This window comes from Canis lupus, chromosome 6 (genome assembly GCF_003254725.2).
Source record: "Canis lupus dingo isolate Sandy chromosome 6, ASM325472v2, whole genome shotgun sequence".
NCBI classification, from domain to species: domain Eukaryota; kingdom Metazoa; phylum Chordata; class Mammalia; order Carnivora; family Canidae; genus Canis; species Canis lupus.
Genome location: NC_064248.1, coordinates 52,255,397 through 52,271,931, shown reverse-complemented (window position 1 = coordinate 52,271,931; position 16,535 = coordinate 52,255,397). Strand labels below are relative to the sequence as shown.

General features: G+C 36.9%; 1 protein-coding gene and 1 long non-coding RNA gene across 5 annotated transcripts in view; one reads left to right on the top strand and one right to left on the bottom strand.

Annotated features, from left to right (window-relative positions):
* DPYD (dihydropyrimidine dehydrogenase) overlaps positions 1-16,535 on the bottom strand; it is a 796,351-nt gene that overhangs the window by 92,993 nt on the left and 686,823 nt on the right. The window lies entirely within an intron of this gene.
* On the top strand, positions 954-16,014 carry LOC125755312 (uncharacterized). The gene is made up of 3 exons (XR_007411438.1): positions 954-1,509; positions 5,789-6,104; positions 14,908-16,014. It is a non-coding gene; the product is annotated as an uncharacterized LOC125755312 (long non-coding RNA).

The following is a 16,535-nucleotide window of genomic DNA, read 5'->3' as shown; positions in this document are numbered from 1 at the left end:
GGTTACTTAACATAGAAGAATCTAAAGTCCATTCAAATACCTAGCTTCTGCCTAGATGGCTGATTTTATATGAAATTGAGGTGACTTAAGAGAGGAAGAAGGCATCAAAACTTCAGCTGGGCATACAGCCAGACATCCACACACATCTAGACAAACACTGCAGCTGCTAAAGGGGAGGCTTAATGCTAGGGAGAACAAAGCAGTCCTTGGGAGGCCAATGCAGACCTTGGGATCCAGGCTTCTCCCTGTTACTCTCTGGCTCTCTTTATCTCAAACACTTTCAAAGACATAAATCAGAAGACCAGAAGGACTGGGCTCATTAAGGTAATTGGTGGGGGAAATTTATGCATATAAATAAATACATGAATTCATAACTCAAGCTGGATTTGTTGTATAGGAGCTAAAAGTCAAGTAATCCAGAATAAAGGGACAGAACAGAAGGAAGAAGAGATGAGCCCATGGCCTTTGCTGGTAAACAGAGTATTATATGTGGTGAGGATCAGCCCAGTTGGCAGGATGGCAATGCATCTAATGCTCTTGATGCCAGCAGTGAAGGGCCTGAGGAAAGGGGATGACGTGTCTGCAAAAACATTGATTTATCATGAGTCCACTGAATACAAGTGAGCAAGCAGGTGTCGTGTAATTCCCAGTACAATTGACTGCCACAGGTCACTGCAAGAGAGGTGGAAAGTTCAACATTCTTGCCCAAAGATTAATAGAATCTTAATCTGCTATCTGTCAACCCAGAATCAAATCTAAAGCCTTAGAACCAATGATCCTCTGCACAGGATAATAAGTGGAGGCAGTGAAGTGTAGTAGGCAAGTGTGCAGGTTTTGTGAACACATAGACCTGGACTAGAATGTCGCCTCTGCTCTTACTAGCTTGGGAGCTTGAACAACTTTCCTAACCTCCCTGAGTCTTGCTTCTCTCAACAGAAAAAAGAGAACAATGATTCAAACCTTATGTGAATTGTTGCAAGGATTCAAGTAGGTAACATAAAAAGCCCTCAAAACAATATTACATAACAGTTAGTTGAATGTACCTTGTTTTTATTATCATATCGTAATTATCAATTCTACATTTCTCTGGGCAAATAACCGTGAAGTCAAGAACTGACTTTAACAGTTCTGTTTTACAGGAGGAACACATACATCATTGAATAGTAGAAGCAAAACTTATCCTGGCTGTGCATTCGGTGAGTGCAGTTTAGGGGGATCACTGGCCCCTAAGACTGATCCCAATGCCAAGACATGGGAAGAAGAGATTCTATATGCTAAAGTTCACTGGAACAAAGGAATTCTTGAAGTGGAAATATATACGAAAGTTTTTATTTTATTATTTTTTAAAGATCTTATTTATTCATTCATGAGAGACAACACAGAGAGAGGCAGAGACACAGGTAGAGGGAGAAGCAGGCTTCCCGCAGGGAGCCCAACGTGGGACTCAATCCTGGACCGTGGGATCATGTCCTCAGCCAAAGGCAGACGCTCAACTGCTAAGCCACCCAGGTACCCATTTTTACAACCATAGCACAGAGTTAAATAATGGGTAGAAGGTAGATTTTGTGTTCCACAGAGTTTGAAGCAGCCTCATTGTCATGATCGTGCTGATGCAACATGATGGTGTTGTTATTTTTCTTCATAGCCCTTAGAGTCTAGCAAGGGCAGGAGAAGGGGATTCATATTTTATAAATCTCAAAGTATATATATTAATGAGTAAAAAGTGTTTCTTAGTCTGGTTAACAGTTTTTATACATTCTTCAAGTAACAAAACACTTGAAACTCATTGTATTAAATTCTGGTGAGCCTAGAAATGCTAAGAAGGGGGAAAGAAACGATTTGATACAGAGTTATAGATCTGATTTCTGTGTGTGGAGATTCATATATATTTGTTCTTTTTGCACTGATTCTGATAACCTGCCATAAAACTTTTGTTAATGCTAAGAGGAAAGACATAGCTAACGCTATAAATTCACTTAGATATCTCTGCCTTACATATTTTGGTAGCAAATTAAATTTATCACTTCATTATCCCTTCCTGGCAGTTGGAAGTTGTAGACTTTAATGGAAGGTGCCAGGGTTGTTAATAGAATCTTCTCGTCACAGATGAAGGAAATGTAAAAGCAAAACTCACAAAGATTTGATGGGATTTATGCTAAAAGACAACAGCTCCCAAAAGCACAAACTAAGAATGAAGCCTGTGCCCTATCAGGGAATGGGATAAGTTATCTAACAGATTTTGTAACTCTTTTACCCATAAATAAAGATGTAGCAATTTTCACACGTGATCACTTGGCCACAGCCATTGCCTATAGACTGGAATTAATGAGGACATTTACATAAAACTTATACTGTTTTCATCCTTCAAGATACAGTTCATTTGTCTCTTTCTAACAGCTTCTGATCCCCCAGATTGAGATGGACACTTGTTCTTTTCTGCTTCTATAACTCTGATATCATAATAGCAGTTATGTCAAGATGAGGTGTAGTTAAGTGGTTAAGGGCACAGTTTTTGTGATAAACAGAATGGGCTTTGTATCCTGTTTCCACTATAATAACTACACCTCCTTAAGCCTCAGTTTCTACCTTTGTCAAATGGGGATATATACATATGTATGTGTAAATGCATGTATACATGTATAAGCATAAATAATTATGTAAAGGCTTAAAAAGTTTAATACCATTACTTTTTGCAGTTGACTGTCCCTCAGTGATGAAAAGTTTATTTTTATTCATCACTCAATCTCAATTATCTACCACAGTGCCTGGCATGTAACAGATACTCAATATTTGTTGAATGGATAGATTATATAATAAAGGACTAAAATCAAAACTCAAATGGATAGATTATATATATAAAGGACTAAAATCAAAACTCAAACTCTGAGCTAGGCAGAGATATGTAAAATAAATTCTAATTAGTACCAAAAATCAAATCTGTCACAAAAATTCTGTGAGTTCAAATAAGTTATGTGATATTTGTTTCCAGCCATAATTTTGTAGGAGATGCATCTTAGGGAACAAAAAGTAAAAAGCAGAAACTTGAAGGAAAAACAAAACAAAACAAACAAACAAAAAACCAGAATCAAAATATAGTTTTGGATTCATTTTACAACTTTGCAATAATAATGCCCCATAAAATGAATAAAAGGTACCAGAGTGAATGGAAATTCAACCTCAAGAATTTTTTCTTTATCTCTCTAAATGTAATTTTATTGACCAATAATAAAAGAGCTATTACAAGACAAAGTGTCAATGCATATATTAAAGCGTTAAAATGTATTTGACTTAAGATTTCCAGAAAAACGCCCCACAGGGTTTGTTTGTGGAAGGATGGGTAGGACAGGAGGGCAGAAGAGCCCAGCCCGGCATGTAACCTCCTATCAGCAATCAATTGAAGGTTCTGTTTTGGGAGCTGTGGCCTCAGGCAAGGCTAGCTTTTGTTAACAGAGGCTGCAGGCACTGGCTGATCTTACAAAGCAAAGCAAGTAGAAGGCCTACCAAAGGACCTAATCAAATTTTCCATCTTTAGGAAGCAGCTTCTCATTTGCATTGTGATGCCACATCCCTTACCTATGTCACTCCTCAAGAAGCCAGATGTTCCCCTTCTTGATTTCTAAGCCCTAGTCAGTCTCCCTGATGTGTAAGGCCTAAAACTATTTCAATTCCATACCCAGCTGCCGGCAAGTTGGCAGAGGAAAATACATTTGTTTATGCCCCTGGTCATCCATTTTCTTTAATCTGGTTTCCAGGCCAACATTTTTATCAAGGTACCAGTTATTCTTTTCCAGTGGCTAAATTCATAAGATTTTTAGTTTCCAAAGGCTACCTGATTAAAAGTAATTTGGACATTAAAAATGTCTTTATTATTATACATACACACACAGTACAATGCACAGACTATAAGCATACGGTTGGAGGAATTTGGACAAATAAATCTATCCACAAATTGTCACCCTAATCAAGGTATAGGACATTTCTACCACTTCAGAAAATTCCCTCGTGCTCTATTCCAGTTAAATCTCTACTTACCACTCTTGTGATTTCTAATGATACAGATTTTTTTTTCCTACTCTTAAACTTCACATAAATGGCATGAGTTAGTAAGTATTCTTTTGTGTCTGGCTTCCTTCCCTTAACATACTGTTTTTAAAATTCATCTATTTCAAATGTTATGGAAATGTGTTCTTATTTCTCTTGGATAAATACCTGAGAATGGAATTGTTGGGTTTTTTTTAAGAAAATGTTGAAGAGTTTTTCCAAGTCGTGGTAGCATTTTATATTCTCACTGGCAAAGTACAAGAGTTCTAGTTGCTCCATATTCTTGCCAACATTTGATGTTGTCAATCTTTTTAATTTTAGCCATTATAGAGGCTGTGAGGTGGTATCTCATTGTGGTGTTTTGTTGTACTTTCCAATGTCACTTAATCATTTTTCTCTGTTTTGCCTTACCCAGATTTATCAGTTCTTTCTTTGTGCTAACCTTCACTTAGGAGAATATCATCCTAATCATAGGCCAGGCTACCTAAACTATGGTAATGTGCAAGGCCATATGTGTGATGGAATATAAGATGGTGACGACAAAAGATGCATCTTTCAAAAACATTTCCTTGACCCACTCCTGTTAAGCTTCCTCTAGGTTTCTCAGGATATACAGAATGAACCACCATCAATACAGTGTCACAGGTTATCAGAGTCTTGGTGAATTAATTAAACAGAGGTTTGCTCTATTTTGATGCCAAAGGAATAAAAGAAAAATAGAGGCAAGAAAATGGAGCTACAAGATGTCTGTTCTTTGACTCGACTTTGTTTCACTTATTCAACTGCCACCTTCTCTAGGCTTTGACTCCTATCTAACCAGTTAATGTATTCCTCTTAGAGCAAGGAAATTATCCTTGAAGCTCATTAGGATCAAGTGCGTCTCTTATTAATTGATTCAAAGTGAAAAAAAGCCACCACATTTCACATAATTTAGGCTAAATAAAATTTTAAAACAGTGCAAATCAATTGAACTGTCCTTTCATGTTGCATCCTTCAATCGCTGAATATTCTATATGGCATTTCACAGAAATATGATTTGATTTGAGAACATCTGCAGCAGTCTGGAACACATTTTCCCCTGTACTTGACTTTTAGCTCATTATAGCTCTCAGATGTTCTCTCAGCAATCCTGTGACATATTGGAGTGTTGCTGAACAAACATCAGTGAAGCCGATGTCTTGAGTAGTGTCAATCTCAGTTGAAAATGTTTCAGCTTTCTTAGCATCAACACTAGAAGAATTTAATTAACCTACTGAAACTTTCAAAATGATAGTTAATGCATGTAAGAAATAAGAAATCAGAAAAGTGGGGAAGAGTGGATAAGCGCTTAACCTCCCACAAACTGATGCCTGCCACCTTCAGCCTGCACTTGGGCAGCTCATGAGAAGCCTGGTTGCTCTGTGCAGCCTCCCACGTTTTGCCATGAAACCTCTGGCTTGCTCTATTGCCCCTATGGAGATGGAGAAGGTGAAGGTGGCAACTGCTGCTGTCATACTCCCCTGGTCCCCAAACAAGGTCAGCTTCCAGCCTCTAATCAGCTCCCATCCAGCTGCTCTCATGTTTTCAGTAGGTGGGGCTGGGAGACCAAGGTCAGAAAAGCGCTGTTGGCAGTGACACGGTTTTTTGCCCACTGCTGCTATTACATTAAGGAAGCAGCTGGTGAGATAATGTATGCCAAAGTGCTTTGTAAATTATAAAGTGCTTATATAATTGTCATGGATAATCACTACTGTTGTTTTATTCCTAGGTTGCAGGAAGAGCACTGAGCAGGGCTATTGCATGGCAAAGTCCACCAGAAAGCTGAAGAGATGGGTGTGTAGGGTCCAGAGGGAGGTCGCTGGTGAGAGTACAAATGTGGAAGATGAACAACAAGGAAAGTGAAATTGGCTTCCTGGGTCTGATGAGCCATACAGTAATATGAGATCCATGAAGAGGGGAAATACTGGTATTTAAGGACCAAAAAAAGAGGAGGGAGTCCTACAGATCAAGTCCAAGAAGATTCTCTCCACACGCAGAAATGTTATTACATCAGGATTTTACCATGCTTTCTGCCTTAGCCCAAGGTATTCTTCATACACTTACTATATCTTATATCTTAAGTTTCAGATTAGTCTGGAAAATATTCTCAAACTCCCTACCACCCCTGCTATCCCTCTGTGTATCTTTCTATCACTGTAATTATCACGATGTTATAAATAACTCTTTAATTGTCTAATTCTTTTTTTTATTTTTATTTTTTTTAATTGTCTAATTCTACACTAGTCTGTGATCCTTTTAAGGGAGAGAAGTTATATTATTATTAATATTTTCCTCTAGAGTGCCTGGCACATGCTAGGTGCTGACAATTGTCTTCTTGGTTAAAAGTAAAGAAGAAAGAAACCAGGAGAAAAGAGAATTCAAAACTCAAAGAAGAAATTTCAAATACAAAGAAGCAGTCAATTGTTGAATATAACAAGGCCTAGTAAAGACTGGGAAAGATTTGGTGATAACTAAATCGCTGATAACTTCAGCAAGAGCAGTTCTAGTGATTTAGGGAGTAGGGATGGGCAGAAGCCTAATTTTGATGGGTTGAAGATAGAAAAACAGGTAAGGAATGAGAGGGACAGTGAGTGGAGATGATGCTTTCTAGAACCTGATCTTCCTTTCAGAAGAAATTTAGACACTGTTATTTATTTTTCTCAACAATCTTATGAGATATATATTATTATTCCAAGTTTTTGGATGAGAAAATGGTGGCTAAGGGAAAGTATGTAAGTTGCCCAAGTCCTTACTACTAACAAGAAAGAAGTTATGTGTAAGGTACATGCTATGCTCTGTTTCCTATGCTGGATTAGTTAATTGTTGGATATCTTCACATAACTTATTGAAAACCAGGTACAATGCAAGAATAAATATTTTCACTATATGGTTTAGAAAGAAAGGCTCTCTGGTATCATCAGGCACTTTGCCAAGAAATCAGATGCAGGTTGGAGTGATGTAATGGGAACCTGAATTATGGAATTAGCTGCCAGCATGTGGGACCACGTGCAGAAAAGAAAGTGAAGATCACTAAAGATGAGCATTTCCATTTTATAATGCTCCCTCTGTAGGAGGGTACAAAGGCTCCCTCTGTAGCCATCAGTCTGTCTGGTGGCAGGTACAAGTTATTTGGAACTCTGTGTGGTCTTTACCAGCTGATAGCACTGTAGTTATAATCAACTCCCAAATCTCAGTGACTTAACACAATAAAAGTTAGTCTGTCACTCACAAGAAGTCTGCTGTCTCTGGATGTCCTATAAGTAAGTGGTGTCTCAGCAATCTAGATCATCCATTTTATGTTGTCACCTTCTCACCATGAGACTATAGTGTTTGCTGTGGTAAAGGAAGGGAATATGGAGAATAAGTGCCAGCTTAAATGTTTCCACCCAGATTCACATACCATATACTTCACTCACATTTTGTTGACCAAAGCAAGTCACCTAATCACATGGAACATCCAAGAGGCAAGGAGATTTGCTTTTCCTATGGAGCCAGAAAATGTTAGTGAACGTGACTAATGCTTACCACCAACACCTAGCACATGACTAGAGTAGGATAATCTTTAAAGCAGGCTTCTTCTATCTCAATAAAGACTGTAGAGAGTAGTACTAAAATTCTCTTCCCAGGAGGCCTGGATTACCACAAATGCTATGTTTACTTTCCACTAGTTTCACTTGGGATCTACATTAAACGGAAACAAGACTTGGTAATATTTAGTTTCTGAAAAATGACTAGGTTGATAGGTGACACTCTATAGCTCAGATGGACTGGGTGCATGCAGAAGTTAACTGCCAGAAGAGGATCTAGAGAAGGTTCTATAGTTTGAAATGAAATGGGATGAAACTGATGAGCAGGGAAGACAAGTGAAATGCCTTAAAGATATATGGCAATAAATCTTCAAAAGGCACAATCTTGACGATGTTTGCTGTGAACAATCTATAGCACACCAGCCAGCAGGTGTGAGGGACTGGGAGTGAGGTCTTCAGGGCATTTCCATCAGAGACAACTTCACAAACAATGCCTGGAGCTGCAAACCAAAGGATTCTCTGAGCAGCATTAGCACATTTCTCTGTGTAGGCTGTAGTCACATCTCAAACACATTTCTAGGGGTCACCTGTGACCGGGAAGCACAGACTATTAAAGGGTATGGATTTGAGACATGTAATAAGATCACTTCCAGCAGCTATATGGCATAAAATAGAGGGGATATTTAGAAATTAGGTGGTTAACTAGATCAATATGAGCAACCTAACAGAGTGATCTGGTTTCTAAGGAAAAAAGTTAAATGGATGGATATTTCATCTGGATATATAAACCGATTTGGTTAACTATGAGATTGCTAATTACTCAGTGCAATTAAAGATATCTCAGCCTATCCTTCCTAGGCTTCTAGAGTCTTGGTAAAGCTGTTCAATAGTAGGTATGATCCTTGTAATTTGAAAGCTAAAAGAAAACCCCAAAAAATAAGATAACAAAAAAAAAAACCAACTAACTAGCTAATTATCGATTGTTTTATTTAAAAATTTTTAAAGATTGTTTTATTCATTTAAGAGAGAGAGAGAGAGCGTGAGCTTGAGCAGGGGGGAGGGTCAGAGGGAGAGGGAGAAGCAGACTCCTCGCTGAGCAGGGAGCCTGACATAGGGCTCGATCCCAAGACCCTGAGATCATGACCTGAGCCGAAGGCAGACACTTAAACAACTGAGCCATTTAGCTAATTTTTTCTTTTCTTTTTTTTTCTTTCTTTCTTTTTTTTTGTTTTTTTTGTAAATCAGATCCCCCTTTTTATTTTCAAAAATAGACATTTATTTTTTTTTTTTCCTCAAATCTTAGATTAGGACAAATTGGCATAAAGCTGAATATAATTAGAATTTCTGTTGACTCTTTACATTATCAAAATGACTCTGACTCTTTTAATTAGCAGAAAATTATATCTTTTATCTAATACTCTCTTTATTCAAGTGGACAGATGAGCTTATGTAGAGATATAACAAATATATACATTTTTTTCTAGGGAGAATCTCAAGGGCATAGCTCAGAATTACAGAAAGATATTTTTCCTTACTCCATAAAATCAGGATTAGGAACAAAGCTAACTGGTTTGCAATAAATGTACACTGATTTTGTAGAGTTATTAGGAGGGGGAGTAGGAGGTGAGACAAGGGTAGTATTTGAATTCAAATTTTATCTTCCATGCTTATAGTAATGCTTTCTTTATATATATCCTCAATCCCCATCCAGAACAAGAAAATCCTAAATTTCTTTTCCCAGCTTAAAAGTAACATCAAAATTAACATAGGTAAGTTGTGTTGAAGATGAAAAGTACTTCTACACAAGTTCTATGTGTGTAATTAATATTGATAAGGTGTATTTTGATTAAAGTAGTATGTTTGATGGAGTATGAGGAATTACACTTAACCACTTACTTTCATGAAAGTGACAAAAGAATAATTACATATATGCTTGGCAATTAGATATCTGTTTATGAACGAGGTGAAATAAGAAATCATACTTTTAAAAAGCATGATGGATGAAGGCAAAGCATGGTGGGATGCTGGCAAAACAGTAAAAATGTATGGTTCACATTTTATTTCAGGCATACAGTGGTAGATTGCAATGAGGAAGCTGCAGTGGTTACAAAAATTGCAAAGCTCAATGCTGCCCAAATTCCTAGATCGGGCAAGCTGTCAGTGCTGCACACTCAGGGAAGTGGGAAGCCATATTCTGCAACATCTTGTCCTGTGTCCATGCTGATGCAGGCATTACCACTTGATCACACACCTCCGCTGGACTTGGCTCTGGATCACAGTCTTTTTCTACATACTGCTGCTGGCAACCACTACAACTGACTGGAGTTGCCCTGTGAAATAAACCCACTTACCCCTGAGATGGGAGAGAAACCAAGCTGGGAAGGCTGATACTGGCACAAACTATTTTGGTTATAAGCAATGCAAAACTACCTCATTCTATAACAGGAGAGACTCCTTCCAGCACCTCCCCTAATGGTTTATTTTGTTTTATTTTATTTGTAAGATTTTATTTATTTATTAATGAGAGACATAGAGAAATAGAGGCAGAAACATAGGCAGAGGGAGAAGCAGGCTCCCTGTGGGGAGCCCGATGTAGGACTCAACTCCAGGATCCCAGAATCACAAACTGAGCCAAAGGCAGACGTTCAACCACTGAGACCCAGGCATCTCTAACAGTTCATTTTAAACTCTGGTGTTGTTACTCTGATTTGGCAACAATAGTAATAGGCTCTTCCCTTCTACTTATTTTAGGATCAATGATGGATTTTACTGCCCAAACCCCAAATTAACAAATTTATTTCCATTTTACCTGGAAAGTGAACACTTCTGAATTATTTAGAAACTCTTTTTTTTGGGGGGGGGGGGTAAAGGGAGTGCTTCCAAGGAGAAAGATGCAAGCCTTTGAATCAAACAAAATGAAGCTAGCAAAATCATGTTATCAGTAGGTTAAAAAAAGTATACAAATAATTTATAAGTATCACATATACAAATTACCCCAGTATTTCTGTATGTCTACTTATGTTCTATTAATGCATCTATATATGTGTCTATGTATCTACCCATCCATCATCTATTTTAGAATTAATAACTGGCATGGGCTGAATGTCTGCTTGCTATGTGCTATACACTTTACATATATGATTTCTAATCCTCACAAAGTACCTGTGAAACTGCTATCATTATCTCAATTTGCCAATACAGGAATAGAGGACTGTGTGATTCATGTAGCCAGCCTTACTCACCCAGTAGTAAGCCACTGAGCCTAGAGCCAAACCTAGACCTGCCAGACTCTAACACTATGCTCTTTTCACTACAGCACACTGACTTCTTTGTGGGATCATTAAACATTAATGAGATGATTAGACACTCGGAGCTAGAAGAAGGGGCTACCAAATCCTATTCAACATTTTTTTGAAGATTTTCTTTATTTATTCATGAGAGACACGGGGGTGGGGGGAGGGGGCAGAGACACAGGCAGAGGGAGAAGCAGGCTCCATGTAGGAAGCCTGATGTGGGACTCCATCCCAGGACTCCAGGATCACGTCCTGGGCCAAAGGCAGGCGCTAAACCACTGAGCCACCCAGGCATCCCCCTAGTCAACATTTTTTGCTTTTAAGTAGGAATAATCACCATTTATAAACAGGTGTCTGCCCTATTCTTAAAGGATACTTGGCATTTCAGCATTCTACCTAAGAAACTACTCAAACCATCTGGTGATATTTAGAGATGTAGATAAGTCCCCATAATATCTATGCAGTAGACTCTGATTTGGTAATTTTGGAAAATTTGAACTTCCAGGAACTGGTGGTTTGGTTTTTTGTTTTTTGTTTTTTTTGCCATGTCCTTTGAAGTTAGCTCAATCAATAAAAATATTTAGCCTCATGCAATCTGGCTTCAGTCATAGAAAGGGATCTCAATAATACTGCTTCCTATTTCAATCAGTACCCAAGTAACTGAGAAATGGAGACTGTCATTTGGAAGTTTTCTAACTATATAAAGTATCCAACTGGCAGCCTCAAAGAGAATAACCACAGGGACAGAGTTGCACTAGGAGAAAATAACATGGACAAGAACCACAGGGCCAGAAGATAAACTTGAAGGAAAATGGCTTTCATCTCTCGCATACCCTCTTTTCTAGGCTAGCTCTGCAAGTGGTATTAGAGAAAAGAGAAAAGAGAAGTTATCATAGATGAGGGTTAGCTGCAAGAGCCTACAGGTAGGTCTCTCACCATGGACTTTTCATTTTAAGATTTCCATATGCTTAAGACTAAATTAAATTATTTCATATTATTCCAGTTTACATTTCTAAAGTCTGGTCACAAGTTCTTTGTGAGATGTATATATCATGAATATTTCCTCTCATTCTGTGACCTGAATTTTCATTTACTTAACTGTGTCTTTTGATGACCAGAAGTTAATTTTGATGAAATGAAAGTTATCAATTTTTTCTTGTTGGTTAGTGCTTTTGGCATCGTATCTAAGAAATTTTTCAGTATCCCAAGACCACGAAGTTACTTACTTATGTTTTCTTTAAAATTTTTATACTTTTATATCTGTGATATATTTAAAATTACTTTTGTGTCCTGTGTGAGGAAAATATGAGGTTCCATTAATTTTAATTAAAAGTACCTTTTTCCTCCATTGAATTGCTTTGGTGTCTTTGTGAAAAGTTAGTTGAGTGTATCTATGTAGGTTTATTCCTGGATTTTCTATCTGTTCTATTGATCTATTTATCTATCCTGACAGTAAAACATGCTTGTTTGATTACTGCAGGTTTATAGAAAAACTTGAAGGTAGATAGTTCAAATCTTCTTTGTTCCTTTTCTAGACTGTTTCGGTTATTCTAGCTCCCTTAAATACCAATGTAAATTTTAGAATCAGCTTGTCAACCTCTCAAAACATATATTGGGATTTTGATTGGGATGGTGCTGTATCCACAGACTAATCTCTCCATTGATTTTTTCTCATTAATTTCTCTCAGCAATCCCTTATAGTTTTCAACATACATTTTAATTTGTTGCTAAGTATTTCATGGTTTTTAAATGCTATTGTAAATGGAATTTTAAAATTTAATTTTCTGTTTGTTCATTGTTTCTGTATTCATCTAGAAACATAACTATGTATCATGAAACTGTATCATAAAACTTTCCTAAATTCATTTATTAATTTTTAATAGTGTTTTCATAGGGTTTTTTTTTTTTTTGATTTTTGATGTATCCAATATTACCATCTGCAAGTGACAATTTTAGTAGGTTTCCAACCTGGATGCCATTTATTTCTTTTTATGTCTTTACTGTCCTAGTTAGGACTTCCAATACAATACTGGGGATGGAAGTGGTGAGGGTGGACATGCATGCATAGCCTGGATCTTGGAAGAATACGTTTATTTATTCGCCATTTATTTATTTATTTATTTTAAATATTTAATTTATTTATTCATGAGAGACACACAGAGAGAGGCAGAGACATAAGCAGAAGGAGAAGAAGGCTCCCTGTGGGGAGAGCCCAATGCAGGACTCAATCCCAGAACCCTGGGATCATGACCTGAGCCAAAGGCAGACACTCAACCACTGAGCCACCCAGGTGCCCCTTATTCACCATTTAAATATGATATGTGTTGTAGAATTTTTCGCAAATGCCCTTTATCAGACCGAGGATGTTTCCTTCTATTATTAGGTTGTTTAGGGTTTTTAGTATGAGTGGATGCAGGACTTTTATCAAAAGCCTTTTCTGCATCTAAGGACTTGTACTCAGAATATATAAAGAACTCCTAAAATTCAGTAAATTATTAATAAACCCAATTTTTAAACAGGCAAAAGATTTAAATAGGTACTTTGCAGACAAGGTATATGGATGGCTGATAAGAAAATGAGGAAGTGTTTATTATCATTAGTTTTCAGGGATATGGAAATTCAAATCATAATGAGATACCAATGTACATGTGCTAAAATGGCTCACACTAAAAAGATGGAGAATACCAAATATTGGATGGAATATGAAAGAACTGAAACATCCATCCACAGTTGGCAGGAGTATAAAATGGTACAACCACTTGGAAATCTGCTGGGAAGTTTCTTCTAAAGCTCATACATCACTTTATGACCCAGACACTACACTCCTAAATATTAGCCAAGAGAAGTGAAAATAGATGTTCACCAAAACAGTTATGCCTGAATACTTATTTTAGACATATTTATAATATTGGAAATGAAAAGAGCTCATATATCATTTTGAATGAATAACCAAATTGTAATATAGTTATTCAATGGTATATTATTTGCCAATAAAAAGAAATTGAGTTTCATGACACCCCCAGCAGCATGGATGAATCTCAAAACCATTGTGCTGAGGGAAAGTAACCACACACACAAAAACATACATTTCGTGGAATTCTAATTATATGACGCCACAGAATATGAACAAACTAATCTACGATGATATAAACGAAATTGTGTTTACTTCTGGTAGTGGGAGGAGGGAGGGATTATGACTGGGGATGGGCAGAAGGAAGTCTTCTGAGATGTTGGCAATGTTTGATATTGTGACAGAAGTGAAGATTTCATGGATGTGTGCATTTGTCAAAACTCATCAAATGGTTCACTTAAGACCTGTGCATTTTTCTTTATGCAAATTCTATCTCAACTTGGAAAAATAAATACCATGGAAGACATAAAACATTTAAAGTTGTAAACAGGAGGTACTACTCTCCTCTTCTAAGACTGTTGTTATTTGGCCTTTTTAATGGTCATGCTTAGACGTCGTATGTTCCTTTTGGACAGTTGTTTGTTGTCTGTATTGGATAACATGCCAGAGACAAATAAATAGATGGTTAGACATTTACATATAAAATACCACAGCCAGACAGCAGCAATAGCCGAAGTTTTATAAAACTGTATCATTTGTGGCTTTATAATGACATGAGAATGATGTATCTGGTCATATGGATGCACATATTTTTGTTTCTATCATCAAAAGGAAGCCTTATTTTAAGAGGTGCCATACAAGCACATTGACAGTTTTTCTGATTTTATCCTAATGAAAGCTTTTCAATGAGCACAGATTATATATACTTGTTAATATTACTGATGTGTGTATTTCACTATGTTTTAATACCTACTGAAAGTAATTTGCTGTTTCTTTCTAAAATCTCTGCTATTCTTGAAAGGGACTGGCTGGAATTTTAATTATAAATTGACTTTCTTTTTTCCTTCCAAATCAGGACACTGCAGATAGTTTGTGCAGTTTAATTCTATAAAAATGTAGCATTGTACTAGGTGCTTGAAAATTCAAGTATAAATAAGACTTTCTCTCTGTTTTCAAGATGCTCATAATGACCTCAGTGACAGACAAGAAGACACATAACTTGAAGATGATATAATGACTGCAATACCAGTTATATGAACAAGAACAGAGAAATGCGGGACTCAATTTTCTCAGACAGAGAAGAAGAGGGTCATAGATGATCTCATAAAGGAAGTGACATTTAAAATACATCTTATAATAAATGAGTGATTGATCAATATATTTATTCAGCATTTCAGCTACCATGTCATTTCTCCTAATGGTAGACATTGTGTCAGACACTGGCGTACAGTGTGTGGTCTAGGTCCTCAAGAAGTTTATATTCTAGGTACATTTTGCTAAGTCAAGAAGGAATAAAGGTTGCTCACCTGCCTACCTTACTCCACTCTGACTTCTTTCCATCTCATTTTACCAAACTAGGCTCATAAATGCAATAAGGCTTTAAGTTTAAAGTTATTTTTTTTCTTCTAACACTCATTTCATTTCTGATGTGATGGGAAAAGCAATGGCTTGGTAAGTCAAATGACTACTGATTTCTAATGCTACCATTTAGCTGTTTTCTTACAGAGTTCACTTATCATTCATTTACATAAGCAGCATTTACTGAGCCCTTACTACATATCAGTGGGTGTCCAAGGAATTGGGAAGTGAGCTTGCTGTCTAGTAGAGAAAAAAGACATTTAAAAATCTAAGTGCTGTGTGATACTTGTTTCAACTAAGGCTGAAGAAGACAAGGAGAAATAAATTCTGGTGTAGAGATCAAAGAATAACTCAAAGAGGTGGTGCTTGAGAATTTCTCTTCAGTGAATGGGAAAGACATTTCAGATGTAGGGAACAGAAAGTGATAATGCATGCAGACCCCAATCAAAGAGGAGTGTTGGCCTGTGCTGCCTCCCTTTCAAGGGCTCTTGCTTAGGAATCCTGTTCTCATCCCAAACACATAAAAAAAGTGAAGTCATTTCCTTCCATGCTTTTTGGTTGCAAAATTTTCTGTTCTAATCTTGAAGCATCCAATTTCTTTCATATTTTCCAAGCAAATAATCTCAAAATACTGTGATTTGCCACAAATAAAAATTCCAAATACTAATATTTTATTTTCTGATAGCACTAAAATATATTCTTTGCCTCCAACTGTAAAGAAGAATTTGTGGATGAAGTTATAATTGCAGTTATATTCTCAATTAAAATTCCTCACAACTCCTTAACCACAAAATCCTTGGAGCCAAATATATCTCAGAATTCAGAACTGCTTTTGGGGTTTTAGAAAAGTAAAATGGTGCACATGCTACATTTAACCTAATAATCCCAGCAAGATGTGAGGTAGCAACCTGGAATCAAAGACATTAGTTTCTCTGCAGTAAACATTTAAATGTTCACTCTACAAAGAATAAATAAAAATTATAAATAGCCTCACATCAGTGCAGGTCACGTTTGCTGCCAAATGAAACACTGGGTTTCTGTACTTTTTGGATTTCAGAATTATTAATGAGGGATTCTGGATTTATATTGTGATTATCTTCACTTGATAGTTTTAGAAAGAGATTTGGAGAGATTAATTAACTTGTCCACCTTTGTTACTTAGTTAAGTAACAAAACATCAGGCAAACCCACCGTTCTCACTCTGGCCTCTGCTATAACCTCTGTTCT